The following is a 20,210-nucleotide window of genomic DNA, read 5'->3' as shown; positions in this document are numbered from 1 at the left end:
GCATGAGGGTTCCCTTTTCTCAATGCTTCTTATTTGTTGTCTTTTTGATAATAGCCATTCTGACAAGTGTGGTTTTGATTTGCCTTTCCCTGATGATGAGTGATGGTGAGCATCTTTGTCTGTGCCTGTTGACCATTTATATGTCTTCCTTGGAAAAATGCCTATTCAGATTCTCTGCCCATTATTTTAATTGGGTTGATTGTTTTTTTGCTGATGAGTTGTATGAGTTCTTTGTGTGTTTTGGGTATTAACCCCTTATCAGAGATATCATTTGCAAATATATTCTTCCATTCAGTAGGTGATCTTTTTGTTTTATTGATAATTCCCTTCACTGTGCAAAAGCTTTTTAGTTTGATGTAGTCCCATTTGTTTATTTTGTTTTTGTTTCTCCTGACTGAAGAGACATATCCAAAAAAATATTACTAAGAACAACATCAATCAGCTTACTGCCCATGTTTTCTTCTAGATGTTTTACGGTTTCAGGTCTTACATTTATGTCTTTAATCCATGTTGAATATATTTTTGTTTATAGTGTGAGAGCTGAGTACAGTTTGATTCCTTTTCATGTAGCTGTTCATTTTTCCAAGCACCATTTATTGAAGAGGCTGTCTTTTCCCCACTGTATATTTTTGCCTCCTTTGTCATAGATTAATTGGCCATATCATTAATTGGGCTGTCTGTTCTGTTCCATTAATCTATGTGTCTGTTTTGGTGCCAATACCATATTGTTTTGATTACTGTAGCTTTGTAGTATAGTTTGATATCAGGGCACATGATACATCCAGGTTTGTTCTTCTTTTTCAGATTGTTTTGGCTATTTGAGGTCTTATGTGTTTCCATACAAATTTTAGAATTATTTGTTCTAGTTCTGTGGACAAAGCCATTGGTATTTTTGAATTATGTTAATCAAGAATGGGAGAAATGCATTAATATCAGTACCAATAACCAAAAGATCATAACTAATTAGAAACAATGGTCAAAATATAACAAGATTAAATTTCACAAAGATAAGTACAATTTTTCCTACTTGAGGAGGAGGGAAGCTGTTCTTCATTTATAGTAGCTATTTGGAAGTTGTTCATCAAACTTTCAATTAATCATAAATTTTGTGTGATTTAAAAGTGAAATATAACCATGAAATAAGCTATTTTTATCTACCTTGACATATATATCCTGAATGAGAAAGCTGATAGGCCTGCCTTCTGAGAATGCCATTAACCTTATTTGAAGAATTATGTTACATTTTTGGTACGAAATTTTAAGAAGAATGTAGAAAATTCAAATGCATTCACACAGTAACAAGGGTGGTAATGCAACTCAAAAGCATGCCTTATTAATAAAAATAAACTAAAGGTAAGATTTGGGGAAGGAAAGCCAACACAGGAATACTCAGATATTGAGGAATGTCAAGTAAAATTATTACATTTGTTTTCCTTTACCAAGGATAGGAAATAGAAATGACAAATGGAATGTAGAAACAAACTGTCACTCAACATCAAAAATAGTTCTCTATTACAGTTGTGTAAATGGGGAATTTTCTACTTAGAAGATACCCAAGAGTAGTTTGTAAAACAATTCTGCAATTAAATAGAGAAGATAGAAGGTGGTGAGAGAAGATAATCTGCATTTTTCCTTCTTGTCCTAAAAGTCTATGAGTCTGTGTTAATCTGATAAAGTAGACCAGAAGATGCTGAAAGATTTAGCTCAGGACCTTACACTAGGAAGGTAAACCCTGAAGAAAGACATTATAAAATGTCTTCACTGAAAACAATAGCCTGTGTCTGAGAATAAATGAATTACTATAATTTCTGAGAAGAAAAATTTGTCATACTAAATCAAAACTTGAAAAAAAAAAAACTTTTAATAGGTGTGAAAGAAAAAATGCTGAGTGAAAAATTTACTTGATTGTAATGAATGTTACTAAGTTCAGTAGGTATGGAGATATTAAAATCACAATCCTTTATGTCCAAAGTAGACACTGCATTTCCCTAGTGGCCTTTTAAATTTACACTATGAATCAATGATCTCTGAAGGTCTTGCAATTTTTAATGTTTTATGCTTCTGTGATCTGTTGTCATTCTGTGACGTAATGACTTAAAATAGACTTCACCTAGAAGAGTTCTTTTCTCAGTTATGGTTTATCGAAGACTTTCTTGTTCCCTACCTGTTACTGATGACCCAACATAACAACCAACTGAACATTTTGACTTCTCATGTTTCAAGCAAATATTTGACATCCTATTGGTAAAGTTTTAATCCCTTTGAATTAGTTTTCTTATCTTTAAGATTGCTGTTACCTATATGCCTTTTGGAAAGTTTCTAAGTACTAAAAAATATCTCTTATGAAGTCTTTTGGAACAAGGAAGCATATAGAAGATTCTATTAATGACTTTTTTATTAATCCTCATACTTCTGTGAGAAGTATATCCTTGATATGCAGGTGAAAGAGGATTATATAGCCAAGTAGTAAGCCAGAGTATTTCAATATAGCTTAGGAAACTACAGCAAGAGTTTCTTTTCTGATTAGGTTTACTATTTGCTGAGAACTGCTCTTGTTAGAAATAATCTCACAAACAGATTTAAGAATTCTTTTTAGGAAATATAATAATAAAAAAATAAAAGTGAAAATAAGGTAGTCCTCACATAAACCTATGAAACCAATTTACAGAGAATCAACATCCATGTAATAGACTAGCCTTAAATAATATTTGATTGGAAAAATGAGATACAAATAATTTAAACTTTTGAATGATTAGTTTTAATTTGATGTATATATCATGACTATTGACTAAAATATTCTAGGCAGCCATATGCCTTTTTAATATAAAATTAATATAAATTTACCATTAGATATTTGCAATTATTTTTGAAGATAATTTTTCATTCACATGTTTTTTTTCTCTATGCTTATTTAACATAAATGATGTGTATAACACTTCTAGAGTTTTGAGACCAGCATAAAATTTAGTGGTCATCCTCAAGGTGCTTCATATTTATTGAGAAATAAATTTGAACTCTGAAATGTTTAAAATGAAGGAATTGATTATGTTCACAGTGCCTGACGTATATATACTTAGGTGTTCAGGTTAAACATCATGCATTATGTAGTAATTTGATTTATAAGAATATCAATTTTCTTTGTTAAGGAACCTTACTTAAAACAGAATTGATAATATAATAATATTTTTAGTAAATTTTACATTTTAAATTATCCCATTGTTTTACTTGACATTAGTGAATAACACTATGAGATATTGCATTTAAATCTAAAATTAGAAAATCATTTTAAAAGAATTTAAGTGGCTTGTCAATATTCACATAGGTAACAAATACCCAATTCAGTATTTTTTATTCCAAATACAGTGTTTCATCCTCGTATCTAACTCTCTATGCTTTCTTCTTTGCTATAGCAGCACTGAGTGAAGTCATAACATTTGTACAGTTTTACAGACAGACACATAAGGGGGACCAGACAGATGAATGATGGTGGATAACTTCAAACCACAACTAATTGTGAAAGTAAGTCAGTAGTTATGCCTTAATAATGATGGCCGCTGCTGTATTTCTTCAAATAATTTTTGGCTTCTTAGATTATATTTCTTAATTAAAAATTTTTATTGAAATGTAGTTGAATTACAATGCTGTGTTAATTTCTGCTGTACAGCAAAGTGATTCAGTTATACACACACACACACACACACACACACACACACACATATATATACTTTTTCATATTCTTTTCCATTATGGTTTATCACAGGACATTGAATATACTTCATTGTGCTATACAGTAGGACCTTATTGTTTATCCATATATATATATTATAAACTATATATAATATATATAAACCATATTATATTATAATATATTATATATTATATTATATAAACTATATATATTATATTATATATATATATATATATATATATAAACTATATATAATAGTTTGCATCTGCTAATCCCAAACTCCCAGTCCTTCTCTCTCCCATCCTTCTTTCCCCTTGGCAATCAGAAATCTGTTCTCTATGTCTGTGAGTTTGATTAGGTCCATTTATTTATTTTTGCTTTTACTTCTATTGCCTTGGGAGATTGACCTAAGAAAACACTGGCATGATTTATGTCAGAGAACGTTTTGCCTATGTTCTCTTATAGGAGTTTTATGGTGTCATGTTTTCTATTTAAGTCTTCAAGCCATTTTGAGTTTATTTTTGTGTATGGTGTGAGGGTGTGTTCTAACTTCATTGATTTGCATGAGACTGTCCAACTTTCCCAACATCATTTGCTGAAGAGACTGTCCTTTCCCCATTGTATGTTCTTGCCTCCTTGGTCAAAGATTAATTGACCATAAGTGTATGGTTTATTTCTGGGCTCTCTTTTCTGTTCCACTGATCTATATGTCTGTTTTTGTGCCAATACCTCAGTCTTTTGATTACTGTAGCTTTGTAGTACTGTCTGAAGTCTGGGAGGGTTGGATTATATTTCTTAATAAATTTTCTTTTCCAGCTTTCATTTACATTTTTAAGTTGGAAAGCCATCCTTGAAGAAGTTGCCTTGAATTTGATGGAAAAGAAAACTGCCTGGATTTAGATTAACCATGCATGTACTGTGCCCCTAGTCTGAAGCCCTTAAATAATTATCCCATAAAATATGAAAATAATTTTAAACATTAGTTAAAAAAAGTATTTAAATAAGGTTTTTGCAGAATCTTTAATACAGGTTATATATATCACTATAAATATAAATCCATAACTATAGACTGATTTCACAATATAACACAAATATTTCTTTATTGTTAATTCTTGCTGTCTGAATTGTTTTATAATTCTCTTTTTACAAGTTATGCTAGAGAGCTCTCCCTGTATATTCTATTCTCATCCCAGGATCTATATTCAGAACACCAAATTTTCTGCTTCAATACATTTGGCATGTGTCTATCAGTCTTATTGTCTTAATTATCAAATGTCAAGAACATACACAGTTTCAATATTGTTTTTAGGGGGAGTTTTTGGCCAGTATTCCAGATGCCTTTAGCAATCTGAGTACTATTCTATGGGAGAAAGAAGACAAGCTTCTGATTAATACCTACCATTTCAAAGTAGTATCCTAGGAATATTTGCTTAAATTAACTAAATATTCTCAATGCTACAAGTTAGGTAAGCTGAAGAATCAGGCTTTATATGTTAGAAAATAAATTGAGACCTTTTTTTTTTTTTTACCAATTCTTCACTCCCAATAATACCATGGCCTTCTTTTCTCTTTCCACAACTTTCCTTGTAACCAGGATGCTTTATAAGTCTTCTAAATATTCAAATCATGTCTACTTCACAGTTTAGCTTATATCCCATTTGTTCCATAAGATGTTAATAATACAAAAAAAAGAGCAAATTTATTATCTGAAATTATATTAAAATTTAAACTTTATAAAGATTTATAAAAACTTTATAAAATTAAAACTTTATAAAATGTAAGTAAGGTGTTTTGTTTCCAGAAGTGTCAAATTATGCTCAGAGACTGAGATTGTCTTTGTCAATTAATCTGTTTAGCGCAGGTTCACTGTGAGAATTATAATAATTTCACAAGCCAATAGCATACATGATAATGTCTCTTATAAACCAATAAAGAAATAACATACTCCAAACCAATAATAGATTAATTACACCATTGTTCCAGGCAAGGAGATGAAAAGAATAAAGTACAAATTTAGTTGAGATGAACCTTTCTATGAGTTGGTTGTCTGGAGATTTGGCTTAGCCACCGAGAAGCTGATGTCCAGCTGCTGGGGTAAAAGTCCCTTGTTGCTAGAGCATGTTGCTAGGGAAAGAGGACACAGGTGTTAGCCAGCAAGATGAGCTTCTCTGGGCAGCTGCATGGTTTTCACCACTACCTTGCAGAGTCTCTTTGCCCAGGCAGGAGCTAATGTCCTAAGGCCTCTGGAGAGCTACTTAGATCAACAAACAGTCTTCTTCCCCAGACCCAACACTCTTAAGTTGTAGGTCAAACCTATTGGTATTTAAAACTTAAACATCCCCTAACCATAGTTGCTCCTCCACACATTCTTATCATTAACCTCAGCAGTGCTCATCAATATCTGAGCTACTGAGTGCTTATTGACAACCACAGATGTGGATGAGGGCATCCTGACACAGCTTCCTCAAGGTAAACACCTTCACCCTTAGAACAAAACAACTTCATTCTTAGATTAAAACAATGGCAACAAAAGAGTGGATTTGAAATCATATCAGACCAATACAAAACATAAGGTGAGGGCATGTAAACTGCTGTGTTCTTTATTGAATCTCTCAATCCTGGTACATAGTTGGTATGTGAAGAGTGAGTAATGAACATGTGCTGATGAAAGAGTTATTGTGCTTATAACATTCTGGCATTCCTATAAGTGTTAATAATCTTTGCAAAACATATATCATACATCATGATAGTATCATGTTTTAGTGTCATGTTTCTAAATATAATAAAATAAACCTAACTTAGGAGGCAGCCCAAATGCTGAGAGATAATGAACAGAACGTGACATATGTGGTAAATCAACCTTTTCTCCACTCAGAAGTGCATCTTAAGCAAATACTAGGAAAGACATAGACAGGTTTCACTTTTTTTTTGATATTTTGTTCTTGTTTCTATTTTTATTTTTCTAAAAGTATCCCATATCTTCTGACTCAGAACTTGAAGAAAAGGCCATTTAAGGCAGGGACGATACCATTGCTTTATTTATTTTTGAATAAAGTGTCCCACCAGTTTATTGGTGAGAACTGATATATAGATATATCTATATATATAGATATATATATAGATATAAAATATCTGAATTTCCTAATTATTGAATATGAGTACAATGAAAAACTGCTTCTGAGATTTATATACTTGGATTAATGCACATATACATGTAAAGTTTAGTCATTCCTTTGAACCTATGTTAAAGAATCCTTGGAAGACAACATTTTAAATGGATATCTGAACAGGCTGGATCTTCATAAATAATATTTTTAAAATTCTCATATTATTCTCCTGATAAAATTCTGTACAAGTAAGGTTTATTTTTGTTTAGTTGCACAATATATTAATGTTATCCCTATTTCCAGTTCTTTCAAATTTTCTTACAAGTTTAATTGTTCATACTCAACTCTGAAATTTCTTTTCATTTCTAAAAGCCAGGAGCTTCTACAATTTTGTAGGAATCAGGATGTAGCACACTCAGAGAATTATGTTGTGCAGCAAAGTGGTAAAGGCCATGAGTTTTGGATTCAAGTAAATCAGGTTTGAGGTGATTTCACAATGTATCAATAATATAACCATGACACATTAGTTAACCTTTCTGATTATCAATTTTGGTACAATTATTTTAAAATGGCTTTTTGTTTAAAAAATTGAGTACAGTACCTAAAATCTTATTATGGAGATTAAAAGAGGTAATTAATTTAAAGTAGTGACTAGGACCCAATTAGTGTTTATTAATATTAGATTTAGTATATTATTTGCTATAACATCTTGTGGAAGAAAAGGTTTTAATACATGCAAATTTGAGACCATTCCATTTATTTTCAATTTTCTCATAATTGTTACTATTTCCTTAGAATATTAAATTACCATTGATACAAAAGCCAAAATACTTGCCCATCATTTACATTTCTATTTACAAATTCTTTTAAGCATTACTATTATTTTGACATTCACAATATATTCAAAACCTAGATTCTTAAATGTAAGTTTTATATAATTTAAAAAATGAATTTCTAACTAGTTTCTCAGAGAAACACATATCAAGTAATAGAAAAACAGGGGGGAAATAAGATCCTATATTCAGAAGTTGGTTTTACAAAAATATTTTAGATATATATCAAGTGAAATACATGCCAAGTGACACAATGCAACTGGTGGGAAAATAAGATTCTATATTCTAAAATTGATTTTCAAAAATATTTTAGGGATACATCAGTTTCTTAAAAACTCTATTAAAGGCATGCATACATGTAAAAGTCTGCACAAAATATCCAATTTTATGAGATTTAATGTTCTCAAAAATTTAAAATACACAGATAGCCAAAGTACACATGATCTTTGGGAAGTCTTGCTCCCTAATGCCTCTGGGTGTGCTGTGCTTTGTTTGTCAAAACGGTGTCAAGTCTGTTGGGACAGCTTGGCCAGTTTTGACAGAATTCCTTCCTAAATTAAAGATAGCAAGATGAAGCTTATAAATTAATGGGGGAAACTTGAGTTCTATCACCAGCTCTCCATGAACAAAACTTATTTCTCACTTCACAATTTATACTTCCTTTTTTATTTGAAAGAATGTAATTATTTCAGTGTTTCATTTACAACCTTAACCATGCATTTTATTTAACTTTTTAAAAAGTTGTATCATAAACATACAGTAAAAACAATGTGACTAAATTTAGTATTTCCTCAGGCATAGGCTTGACATCAGAGAAAAGTAGATTTGAATTTTGCTTATCACTTCACACCTGCATGACTATATTTTTTGGAAATAGTTTTCAATTAAAATCAAAATATTATGAGATTTTTGTCAATATTGCATAACACAACTAAAAATATTTAACAGAGTGCTTGGCAGGTGCTTGACAAGTGTGCCTCTGTTTGGACAAGTTGTTGTTGTTTCTGTTACTGTCATCATGGATAAGCTGAAGACTTGAATGAGATTCCTATGTTCATAGAGAACTGATGATGGCCTGGATATTATACAGGAAAAAAAAAAATAACAATGTTATATTAAATTGATACTAAAAAAAAATCTACTATATGCACACTCAGTGTTAACCATTGTGTACATATTGCATCATCAAAATGGTCACCTTTTTACAGATGGGAACCATAAGGTGAAAAATTAAATGTCTTTTTGAATTTTTATTCTCATAGAAGATAGTTGACTGAACATTTAAAACTAGGTCTATCTGTGTCCAAAACCCTTGCTCATGCTCTTGTATAAGGCTGCCTCCCATTGTGTTTGGATTCAGAATTGTATCAAGACTTCTGTATTTTGGGAAATTTTACTCCAAGATCATATCAGATATGATTAATTTTTAGTCAAAATTAATTTCTTGAAAATGTCAATAGTTGACATTTTTGTTCTTAGGTCAATACTATAGGAGGGATTAATTCTCCTAGCATTAATGACTTTTGTGCTATGATTATTTACTGATAAATTTATCTCCTATATAACCTTGTATGAGACTTTTTTTTCACATATTGTTAATCATTTTACCAAATTTGTTTCATAATTAAATGTAAATCACATTTAAATCTCTGTTTTTATGACAAACGGTAGTTTGAATAATTCCCAAGACATATAAATTACTAAAAATACAACAATAATACAATTACTAAAATAATATGCAACTGACACTAGTGATTTCAAGTCATTTGTGTGAAATAGTTGATTTTCTAAATCTGATACTTAATAAAAAGTGATACTTTATGTATAATAACATGGCATTACATATAATAAAACAAGTAACATCAGTTTCCTATTTTATATCCACTAATGAGAATTAAGAATAAAATATATGCTATGAAAAATTCCATACTATACTATATTCTTACCTTATGAGTAAATGATCCATAGATCAGATAAGATAAAAAATTAAGTTAATTAACTTTTGTAGTCATCAGTTAATTAAGCTAGGTAATGAAGAACCGCATGCCGAGCAAAGAAATCATTGATCCAGAATCAAAGAATAAAATAAAGGCTTTTAGAATCTATGTATTTATTCAGTATTTTACATTCTTCTTGTATCTTAAAGCACACTTATTTTTTAGCTTGTGTGTGTGTGTAGCTGTAAAATAGGTTAAGAATATCCCTATACTCTCATTATTAATGATACTTTTTATTCATTTTGTATATGGCTTTTGCATTCCATACAAAGTATCTAGTTATATGGATACAATTTGCAGGAGTTTTACAATGTTTAAAGTTAACATGCAACAGTGTAAATAAACTTGTCTGATGAAATCACATTGTAAGTGAACATTTCTGGATTTTCCTTAAAAGGAAACTATTTATATGGTGTCATAGATTTTTTACAAACCAAAAGATACTTTAAATGAATGGGAGGGAAAGGGCAAAAATTCTTAAGTTTTTGCTGCCTCAACTGAATTTGCTCCACACTGAATGGGAGTTCCCTGGTCTTTTTTTGCACCTAGCTCTGAGCAGTTAGGAAAAACAGAGTCAGGAGATGAGGCATAGATTAATATAGTATATATCCTTATTTTGCCTTGTTTGAAATTCATAAGATTTAAGTCACTTTGGGTATATAACTATAACCGTCTAGAAAAATCTTTATTCATTTCAACTAACTCATGATCACATTCACTTATGATCATATTAAAGACAACCCAGGAGTAGGAATCAAGATACCTGCTAAGCAGAACCAGTGCTACACACAGGGCTTCAGTCAAGTTGAGGGATATGTTTCCATTGAGAGGAAAGAACAAGAAAGAGAAACAGGGAAAAAGTGGCACAGAAACAGGAACCAGAAAGAAGATGGCATTGACACTTAAGGAATTCCTATGGTGACGTTCATCTCTTTCATGGTTCTTTTCTAAGATTGATCCTGGTTATAACACCACTTATGACTTTGATCAATGTAAGAAGAAAAGGATGAATTTTTCAGGCAGAGACTTTTGTTTAACCTATCTGGGTGACTGACACATGCTTTTGTTTTCTTTTATGAATGATATGTTGATTTGAAGATTTTTTTTTCTTTCCCCAGTGATTTCACTAACAATTTTGTTCAAGGATCTCATATTAGACTTGTAGATAAGGTGAAAGAATATAAAATTTTCTTTGCCAGAAGAACAGGAACTTCATATTTCTTTTTTTAATGAAAGGGACACTGAAATAGGATTGAAGTAATTGAAAAATGATCTTTGTGAGTAGGATGAGCATACTGAGAAAGGAGATGGTACTTGTATCATAAAAGAATGGCCTGTTAGGACTCTCAACCAGATAATGCTATTATTAAAGAATAAGCTTGTCTGAATTCTCTGTGTGTATGTATTTTCTAGCCAAAATCACACTATTGAAGTTTTTGAAACAGTTGACAGTTTTCTACTGCCTTTGTCAAAGGAATGAAGCTCTGGCATAAACATTTGGCCACTGTTTCACATCCTTACATGAGAGGGAAGTCTTAAATAACTGAAGGACTAATGTAGTAATGAATGGTGCAAAAACAATGTTCCTGTGCAATTGAGGGCAGTTATTAATTTGTTTCAGTTGGATGCATATGCCAGAAAGCTCAATTTATGCAGGCCATTCAAGGAGAGAGAGAAAGAGATGGCTCAGCCTGAGGGAACATAACAGTGAAACATTTCTTAAACAAGATCTGTTCTTGCATACAACACAATGTCACTTTCACAAGCTGATATTCAGGAAAAAAAGAAGAAAATTGTAACAAATTTCCTTAAGCTTTTCTCCAAGTATTTTAAATTAGAGAGTAGCAATGAGAGAAAGTTTCCACCTCCCCACCTTATTTCTCCTCGTGTCCGCAAAGTACTTGGAAATATGTATCACTGCTACACAAGGTGGCATTTATACTTCCATGCTGAGACTCCTTATATGACTTTGAGCTTTTAAGTACTGAATAATTAAAATATGCATTGCCATTTTCTGACATTTAAATGTCTATTTAAAACTCATAGCTTTATTGGTTTTCAATTGTCTAGATAAGAATCATTCGTGATTAAAGAATTATTCTACCCCTGATCTGCCATATTTTACTCTAATTTGAATATAGGGAAACTTATTTTCTATGCCATAAACTGTTTTCAAGTAAAGTTACATATTTAGAATAACATTTTGGAAAACTACTGTACTTTTACTGTAATTGAATAATGAATCATACCTAAATCTATGTCTTAACCATGCCAATTTTACAGTCTCTCATGCTGTTTTGGCTTTTTGTTTTATTTTGTTTTGTTTTTAAGTATTCACAGTGAATTTAGGCAAAATTCTCAGAGATGTTACATTATTATATATCAATGTTTTTATTTCCATATTGGTTATATTACATCTTGGATATGTATCTCTTCTAATTGAGAGATGATGGTGATATTTTCAAGAAAATTTGAAAATTGCATAAATTTTTCAGAGTATTCTTCAGAGGAATATGTGTTTCATTATGCATTACTATATATTCTTAATTTTTTCATGTTAGGTTCCATAGAATTAATAGTCATAAAATTCTGTTGCAGTAAAATCTATATGAGCAAATCTATCAATATGTGTTAAGATAATACGATTATAAAAAAGTCAAGCTTATCCTATTTACAATGGAAAAACACTGAGTCATTGGAAATCAACTGAAAATCATTTTTTTTCAAAGTTCTAAATCTAATAAAATGTGAGAATATTAGTTGCAACTTGCCATAAGTTGTAATCATCTAAAAACCATTAGATCACTTTTACAATTTTGCTTTAAATAATTAGGAATAACTAGGAAAATCCCAAACCAGTTTCTATATGCACAAAAGCATTTGTGTTCTAGTTATTGGAGCAATGTCATATGTTTTTAATGAGATGTAATTTCTACATGTGGGTCAAAATGTAAATAATGTTGAAATTTTACATATAGCGCTTGATGTAACTAATTAAAATTCAACAGAGTTGCCTTAGGGCAGATGGTTTGCTTTGTGTTGAGCAGGAACACCCTCTAAAATTGATCCAGGTAAAAGAATTTGTCCCCTAATAAATAAAGTTATCTGAAATGTGAGCCAAGTGAAATAACTTGTTGATTCACTGTAATTTGATTTGAAAAGGCAAACTTTCTTTCAAAATTGATAACTAACAGAAACTTAATTAAAATATTAGTTTTAAGGACTTTTAAAATTCAACAAGGACAAAATGATCTGAGAAAATTAAGGAATCTAATTTCCAAGAAGGGGGAAGTGGAAGAAATGATGTGAAGAATATGAACATAACAAAGAGTAAGATTGAACCTTGGAAGGATAAGGTAGCAAACGAGGCAGTGTTTTAAGGAAGAGAGGCAGGTATTGATGCCCCCTAAAACTTGCATATTATTTTCCCACTTTTCTCCTTGATAATCAATCCCTTAAGCTTAAGTGCTTCCTTCTGGACCATTTTACCAGTAAATTAAGTTCTCTGTGACTTTTAAAAAATTTTTGAGGACATTCCTGTGGGAAAGGAAGGGACTTGGAAGCAGAAAAAGTTCTGCTGGTAACAACAGTGTACCTGGAGCCAGAAAAAGAAGGGCAAGGGAAGTTGAGAGAGCACAAAACCCAGCAGAGACAAGGAGGAGATCCATTTGCATAATCTTCCCAGTGCTTTCCATTTTAGAGTGAAAATATCATGAGACAACCAAAGAGTCTGTAATTGGATACAGTGAGGAGACATTTCGAAGTACGTGTGTTACCTGAAGCTATATTGCTATTATTTTACTCAAGCTTAAGAGGTTCATTCAAGTTAGTAGCACTGTAGGAAAGGTGTTGAAGAGTTGATCTTAGGAGGAAAAAGGGGAAAATCGGCATGACTGAAACTGAGGCTGTGGCTGATCACACACACTGCTGCTGTGGCTGTTGGGGGATTATGTCTCCTATGCCGCAGGTGATGGAATTTGGCTATATTTAAAGATCAAACATAAGGCATTGCTTTAAAATTTGTCCTTAAGAAGGACCTTATTTCCAAGTTACATGCTAAAATGGCTCTTTTGGCAAGGCAGAACAGAATATAAGATTCAACAAAATCTTAAATCACATTTGTATTTGCATTTTTTTTTCAACAAAGTTATGTAAAACACTCTGTGAAACCCTCCTGCATTAGCTCAGTAAGGAATTAAGAAAAATTTGAACATACAGAAAATATCGTGGATTGAAATACTTTTTGCCTCTGGTGTACAAATGTAATAAATACAAAAATTACAGAGCCAACATAATGCTAGTTTTTTTCTCTCAGAATGTGAGAAGGCAAGTTTCTAAAAAAATACTTTTGTTCTAATCCCACTCAGTCAGGTCAGGTCAAGGTGAGATAAAAAGTAATGAAACTATTTTTTACATTTAATTTTAATGTGCTCTATCTTTTATTTCTCTTTTTTTTCCTTTTGGCTATTTCTTTGTCCTTGTAGAGGTCTTCTTGGTCAGGTAATGAATTTTTAGTACTAGTATTTTCACAAAGGTGTAAAGTTCTTTGCTTTGTTCTCTCTGATCTCTGAATGCTCACCTTGCATTAAAAATCTGCCCTATTTATTTGGAGTCAATAATGCAACTCCATGAGTTGTGAGCACAAGAATATTACCTTTGTGCACTAATTAATTGAATATGGTAATGAGGGCATGCCTACAAAGTCAAAGCAGGAGAAAATGAGAAATAAGGTAATTTATTTACCTATGCAGAAACAGTGAAAGCAGGTTTTACTGTCCCTAAAACAATAGTTTTAAGTTATATTTTACACATGTAGTTCTGTGTTCATATTTGAACAGATACATCAGAAGAGTCCATTTTATTTTAGCTTTCTAAAATTTAAAAATAGTCACAATGCCTTAAATCTAAGATATCAAGCTAGACTATTAATACTACTGTATTAATTCTTCTTTCAAATTACAGTTAAAAATGCTTAATTTGTTTCTCCCTTATATTTTTAAGCTTACATTTTTTTCTTGAATATATATTGCTGTATATTTTATATCCAAATCGTTATATTATAAACTAGAGTTTCTTGATCACTTGCATTTTAATTTAAAAGCAAAAATAAAATTTTATTATTAAGAAATAGTTGTTAATAATTATTACAATTAATGTAATAATTAATTACAATGATTTTAGCAGACAACAGCAATGTTTCCAAAAACGCTCTTAAACAATAGTCAGTTGCAAATGAAACATTTTATTTTTATTTTTCATGAAATAGATATTGTCTGCTTAACTAGCAAGGTCAGTGCTCACCCTACCCAACCCACAACAATAAAATTGGTGACACTTTAATTAAAAATAAATAAATGAATAAATTTTAATTTTTCTTTGTTTGATGCTTAAAGTATTTCCCTCATATTTTAGGACATTCTTCATGCAAAAGCTCATAAGATACATAAACTATATGTGTATGTATCTATATGTATATGTCACTATATTGACAAAATATGCATCATTAGTGTCTCTGAACAAAATAGATTAAGAAAGAAAGGTTAGAGTTTACACAGTTAGAGTTCACTACCAGTGTCACATCTAAAAAAAACTGCTATAGTTTTCAAAGATGTGATCATGCAGGGTAGCTACCATGCTTGTCTATAAAATGTCACTTTGGCCACTGTCAAGGAGAGAATATTACATTAGCTAGACAACTGAACTGAGGAAGTGTGGCATTTTCTCTGGGGTATTGTTAACAGAATTTGTTGGCATTTGCATGTCAATTTGTAGAGTTTTATCTATAAAGACAATATTCTTTCATCAAGGGTAGCTATTCCCAATGTAAAGAGGGAAAATCGAATAAATTTATATTTAAATTTAATTCCCTGATAATTCTTGATAAGATCATAATGGGAACAGTAGTTAAATCTAGAAATATCCCTGTGAGAGGTAAATATATTATATCATTTTGTGTTCTTGCCAAAAATATCTGTTATATAATGATGAATCTATCTGTCCAACCCCTTTACGATACCACACAATCAATATACTTCTCTACTTTTCTAAATATAGCTATTGCTGAAAATAATCTCTTGTGTAACTTAAGTATCTTTAAGTACATTGATTAATATGACTCATTTTCTCTATTTTCTTATTTATTTTTCTCCCAAATATTGGCCAACTCAGGTTACTTTCCATTTCAAAATTCATCCGTGATTATTGTCAATCTCATTGTTGTGATTTAAAATGCAAGTGGCAATCACTGTGGCAAGGTTTTTTGTTTTAATAACCAATATATTTTAAAAAAACAGTTAACTTTTACTTTTTCTTAACTCAGATGTACCTGATATTAAGAAGAAATAATCTAAGAATGTTTTCTTTATGTATTTTTCTTAGTCAAATGTGTGTAAAATAACTTTTCAGAAAATGAGTTCATAATATTAATATTTCAGAGCAAGCTTAGCCTAATGCAGTAACTTGGGGATTCTCCATCTAAAGCAGTGATTCATAAAATGTAATGTACATCTGAATCACCTGGGGGTGCTTGTTAAACATGCAGATTCTTGGACCACCTCCACATCCATTGAAGCAGAATTTCTGGGGAGAAATTTTTATGCAGATAAATATGGATCATGCTCTGGCAAAGCCTTAACTTGCTGAATGAAACTAGCTAGTGTCTTAAAAACTACAGATTTAAACTCCTTCTGTGCTCTTTGCAACTCATCTTAAAATTCACAGAGTGCAACAAAATTAGCCAGTTTTCTCTTTTATAAAAAGGGAACTAACATTTGTCAAGAAGCTGGAAATTGGAAGAGTAAGATTCAAATGCAGATCTCTCTGGCTCCCAAATTTGTGCACTTTCTCCAACAATATGGACATCAATTCTAGTTTAAGAGTTTCTTGCATGAATATATGAATTACTTTGGTATGTTGTTGTATAATCATGTAGGGAAAAATGTGGAGTTACATTTTGCCTCTGTTTAAGTTGCAGCTCTCACAGGAACATTAGTTTACAATTTTGAAACTAATGTGAATGAAAATCTTACCTTCTAAACCTCCAAAACCTCTATGACTTTTATATTTCAATTTTCTTTACTTATTATTTTCAACTAATTAATCCATTACCCATTTTTCTTAATGTTTTACTGTTTAAAACTCATTTTGGGCTTTAAATCCTGTATTGATTTTGCATGCCTTTGTTCTCGAACTTTCATCTCTTATCTCTATGACCCTCTGCTTCAAAAAAAATGAATAGAAAGAAATAAAATTGAGTGAAAAAAATATTGCAATGCACTTTTAAAATTTTTATTTTGAAGTACATATTTTACAGAAGAGTTGTGAAAAAAATATGAAAACTTCCCATATGACCTTAACCTACATTTCACATATGTTAGCATTTTTATTACATTGGCTTTAACATTCTCTGTCTCCCTCTTTCGTTCTTCATCTCACCATGTATGCTTTGGAATGAGTAAGTTACACATGCCTTATACAGTCACAGTGTAATTGTCAACTCAGAAAATTAATATCAATACAAAATAATTATGTTATCTATTGACAATTTCATCAGTTGTCCCACTAGAAATGAACTAATTTACTAGAATCCAATCATGGATCACCTGATGTATTAGTTATATATTTTTCAGCTCCCTAATATGGAAACATTTCTTGTTTTTTCTTTGCCTTTTAGGAGCTTGGTATTTCAAGGAGGAAAGGACAATTATTACACAGAATGTGCCATAATATGTATTTATCTGGTAATCCATCATGCTTATAAATTCATCATATGATTTTCTGGCAGGAATTCCATAGAATTACTGTTGTTTGCAAAGATTCATTAAAAAACATCATGATGAAGATTTGTTCTATTACTGATGATGTTAACCTTCATAACTTGGGTTAGGTAGATTTCTGCTAGATTTCTCCATTGTAAAGTTATTATTTTTCCCTTTAGGTATCTTGTTGGGAGATAATGTGTGACAATATACTCTCATGTTTATCATTCTTTTGCCCACAATACACAGATGATTAATGCTTGAAATATTTATGAATATTCATTATGATATTGCCTAAAAAATTATTATGACAGTTGCCAAATGGTAATTTAATAATTCCGTATGTTTTTTACATTTATTACTGGAAATTAGTCATAAGTTAGTCTTTCCTTCTATCCTAACCAACTATTTATCTGTCTAATATATCTATCAACAATTTATTATTCATAATAGTATGATTACATTTGTTCTTATTTTATTCAGTGGGTTATAAAATATTTTGAGTCATATAGTAAGACTATAGAAGAACTCATTGAATTTTCTCTTTATTTAATATTTCACTTTTTACATTAGGTACCTCATACATTTGGAATATATTCTTATAGACGGTGAGATATATGGTTTTTTTTTTGAGATATGTGGTTTTATTAATTATCTTCTATTTGTCCAGAACACTGTCCAGTTGTCTCAGCATCAATATTTAAAAGTTTATATTTCTCACAGTGATTATATATTCCACTTTTAAGGTACTTTCTCTGTTATGAAAGCATAATATTATCTCTATATTCATAAGACCTGACATTATTTATGTTGTGTATGTCTTCTATGTTTTATTTATATTTTGTCTACTTAAGTAGTCTTGTAGTGAGAGTCCTTGAATTTCCTTTTGCTTAGTAGAGGTGGATTCTGTGTCATTTGGTGGAAGGATATCCATCTAAATTGTGAATTATTACTCTTAGCATTAAAATACCTATCCTAAAAAAAAAAAAAAAAATACCTATCCTTTGCATGAGTAAGCTATTTAAGCTATTTCCATTTGAATTACACTTTGTCTGGCACAAGATAACTAACCCTGCATCTTTATTGTTTCCATTTCCATGGTATGTCTTTGGCAGTCTTTTTGTTCTTAGCCTTCTCTTAATCACTTTAAGTGTATCTCTTGTATAAAGCAGATAGTTGCATCTTTTTTCTCAACCAAATTTGAAATATTTGTCTTAAAATGGATGACTTGCACATTTATTATGTCTGCTATGTTTAGTCTCAATTTTGTCATATAATTTTCTTTTACTAATTGAATTGTAGTTGATTTACAATGTTGTGTTAGTTTCAGGTATACAGCAAAGTGATTCAGATATGTATATATGTAACATATATATTCTTTTTCAGATCCTCTTCCATTATAGATTATTACAAGATATTGAATATAGTTCCCTGTGCTATACAGTAGGTCCTTGTTGTTTATCTATTTATATATAGTAGTTTGTATCCGCTAATCCCAAACTCCTAATTTATCCTTCCCCCTCTTTCCCCTTTGGTAACCATAAGTATGTTTTCTATGTCTGTGGATCTGTTTCTGTTTTGTATATAAGTTATATAAGTTTATCTGTATCATTTTTTAGATCCCACATATAAGTGATATCATATGGCATTTGTCTTTGTCTGACTTACTTTGCTTAGTATGATAATCTCTAGGTCCATCCATATTGCTGCAAATGGCATTATTTCATTCTTTGTATGGCTGAGTAATATTCCATTATATATATGTACCACATCTTCTTTATCCATTCATCTGTCAATGGACATTTAAGTTGCTTCCATGTCTTGGCTATTGTAAACAGTGCTGCTATGAGCATTAGGGTCCATGTATCTTCTCAAATTAGAATTTTCTCTAGATATATGTCCAGGAGTGGGATTGCAGAATCACAGGATAACTCTATTTTTAGTTTTTTAAGGAACCTCCATACTGTTTTCCATAGTGGCTGCAGCAATTTACATTCCCACCAACAGTGTATGAGGGTTCCTTTTTCTCTAAACCCTCTCCGGCATTTATTATTTGTAGTCTTTTTGGTGATGGCCATTCTGACTGGTGTGAGGTGATACTTCATTGTAGTTTTGATCTGCATCTCTCTAATAATTAGTGATATTGAGTACCTTTTTCATGTACCTCTTGGCCATCTGTATGTATTCTTTGGAGAAATGTCTATTTAGATCTTCAGTTCATTTTTTGAATGGGTGGTTTATGTTTTAGATATTATAAGCTGTATGAACTGTTAGTGTATTTTGGAAATTAATCCTTTGTTGGTAGTTTCATTTGCAAATATTTTCTTCCATTCTGTAGGTTGTCTCTTCATTTTGTTTATGGTTTCCTAAAGCAAAAGCTTTTAAGTTTAAGTCCCATTTCTTTGTTTTTGTTTTTATTTACATTACTCTAGGAGATGGATCCCAAAGATATTGCTGCAACTTGTGTCAAAGAGTGTTCTGCCTATGTTTTCCTCTAAGACACTTAGGGTATCAGGTGTTACATTTAGGTCTTTAATCCATTCTGAGTTTACTTTTGTGCATGGTGTTAGAGAATGTTCTAATTTCATTCTTTTACATGTAGCTGCCCAGTTTTCTCAGAACCACTTATTGAAGAGACTGTCTTTTCTCCATTGTATATTCTTGCCTCCTTTGTCGAGATTAATTGACCACAAGTGCTTGAGTTTATTTTTTGCCTTTCTCTCCTCTTCTGTTGATCTATGTGTCTGGTTTTTGTGCCGTACCATACCGTTTTGATTACTGTAGCTTTGTAGTATAGTCTGAAGTCAGGGAACATGATTCTTCCAGCT

The sequence above is a fragment of the Balaenoptera borealis genome, assembly GCF_965194805.1.
Source record: "Balaenoptera borealis genome assembly, chromosome: 5".
NCBI classification, from domain to species: Eukaryota; Metazoa; Chordata; class Mammalia; order Artiodactyla; family Balaenopteridae; genus Balaenoptera; species Balaenoptera borealis.
This window is presented reverse-complemented; position numbering follows the sequence as displayed.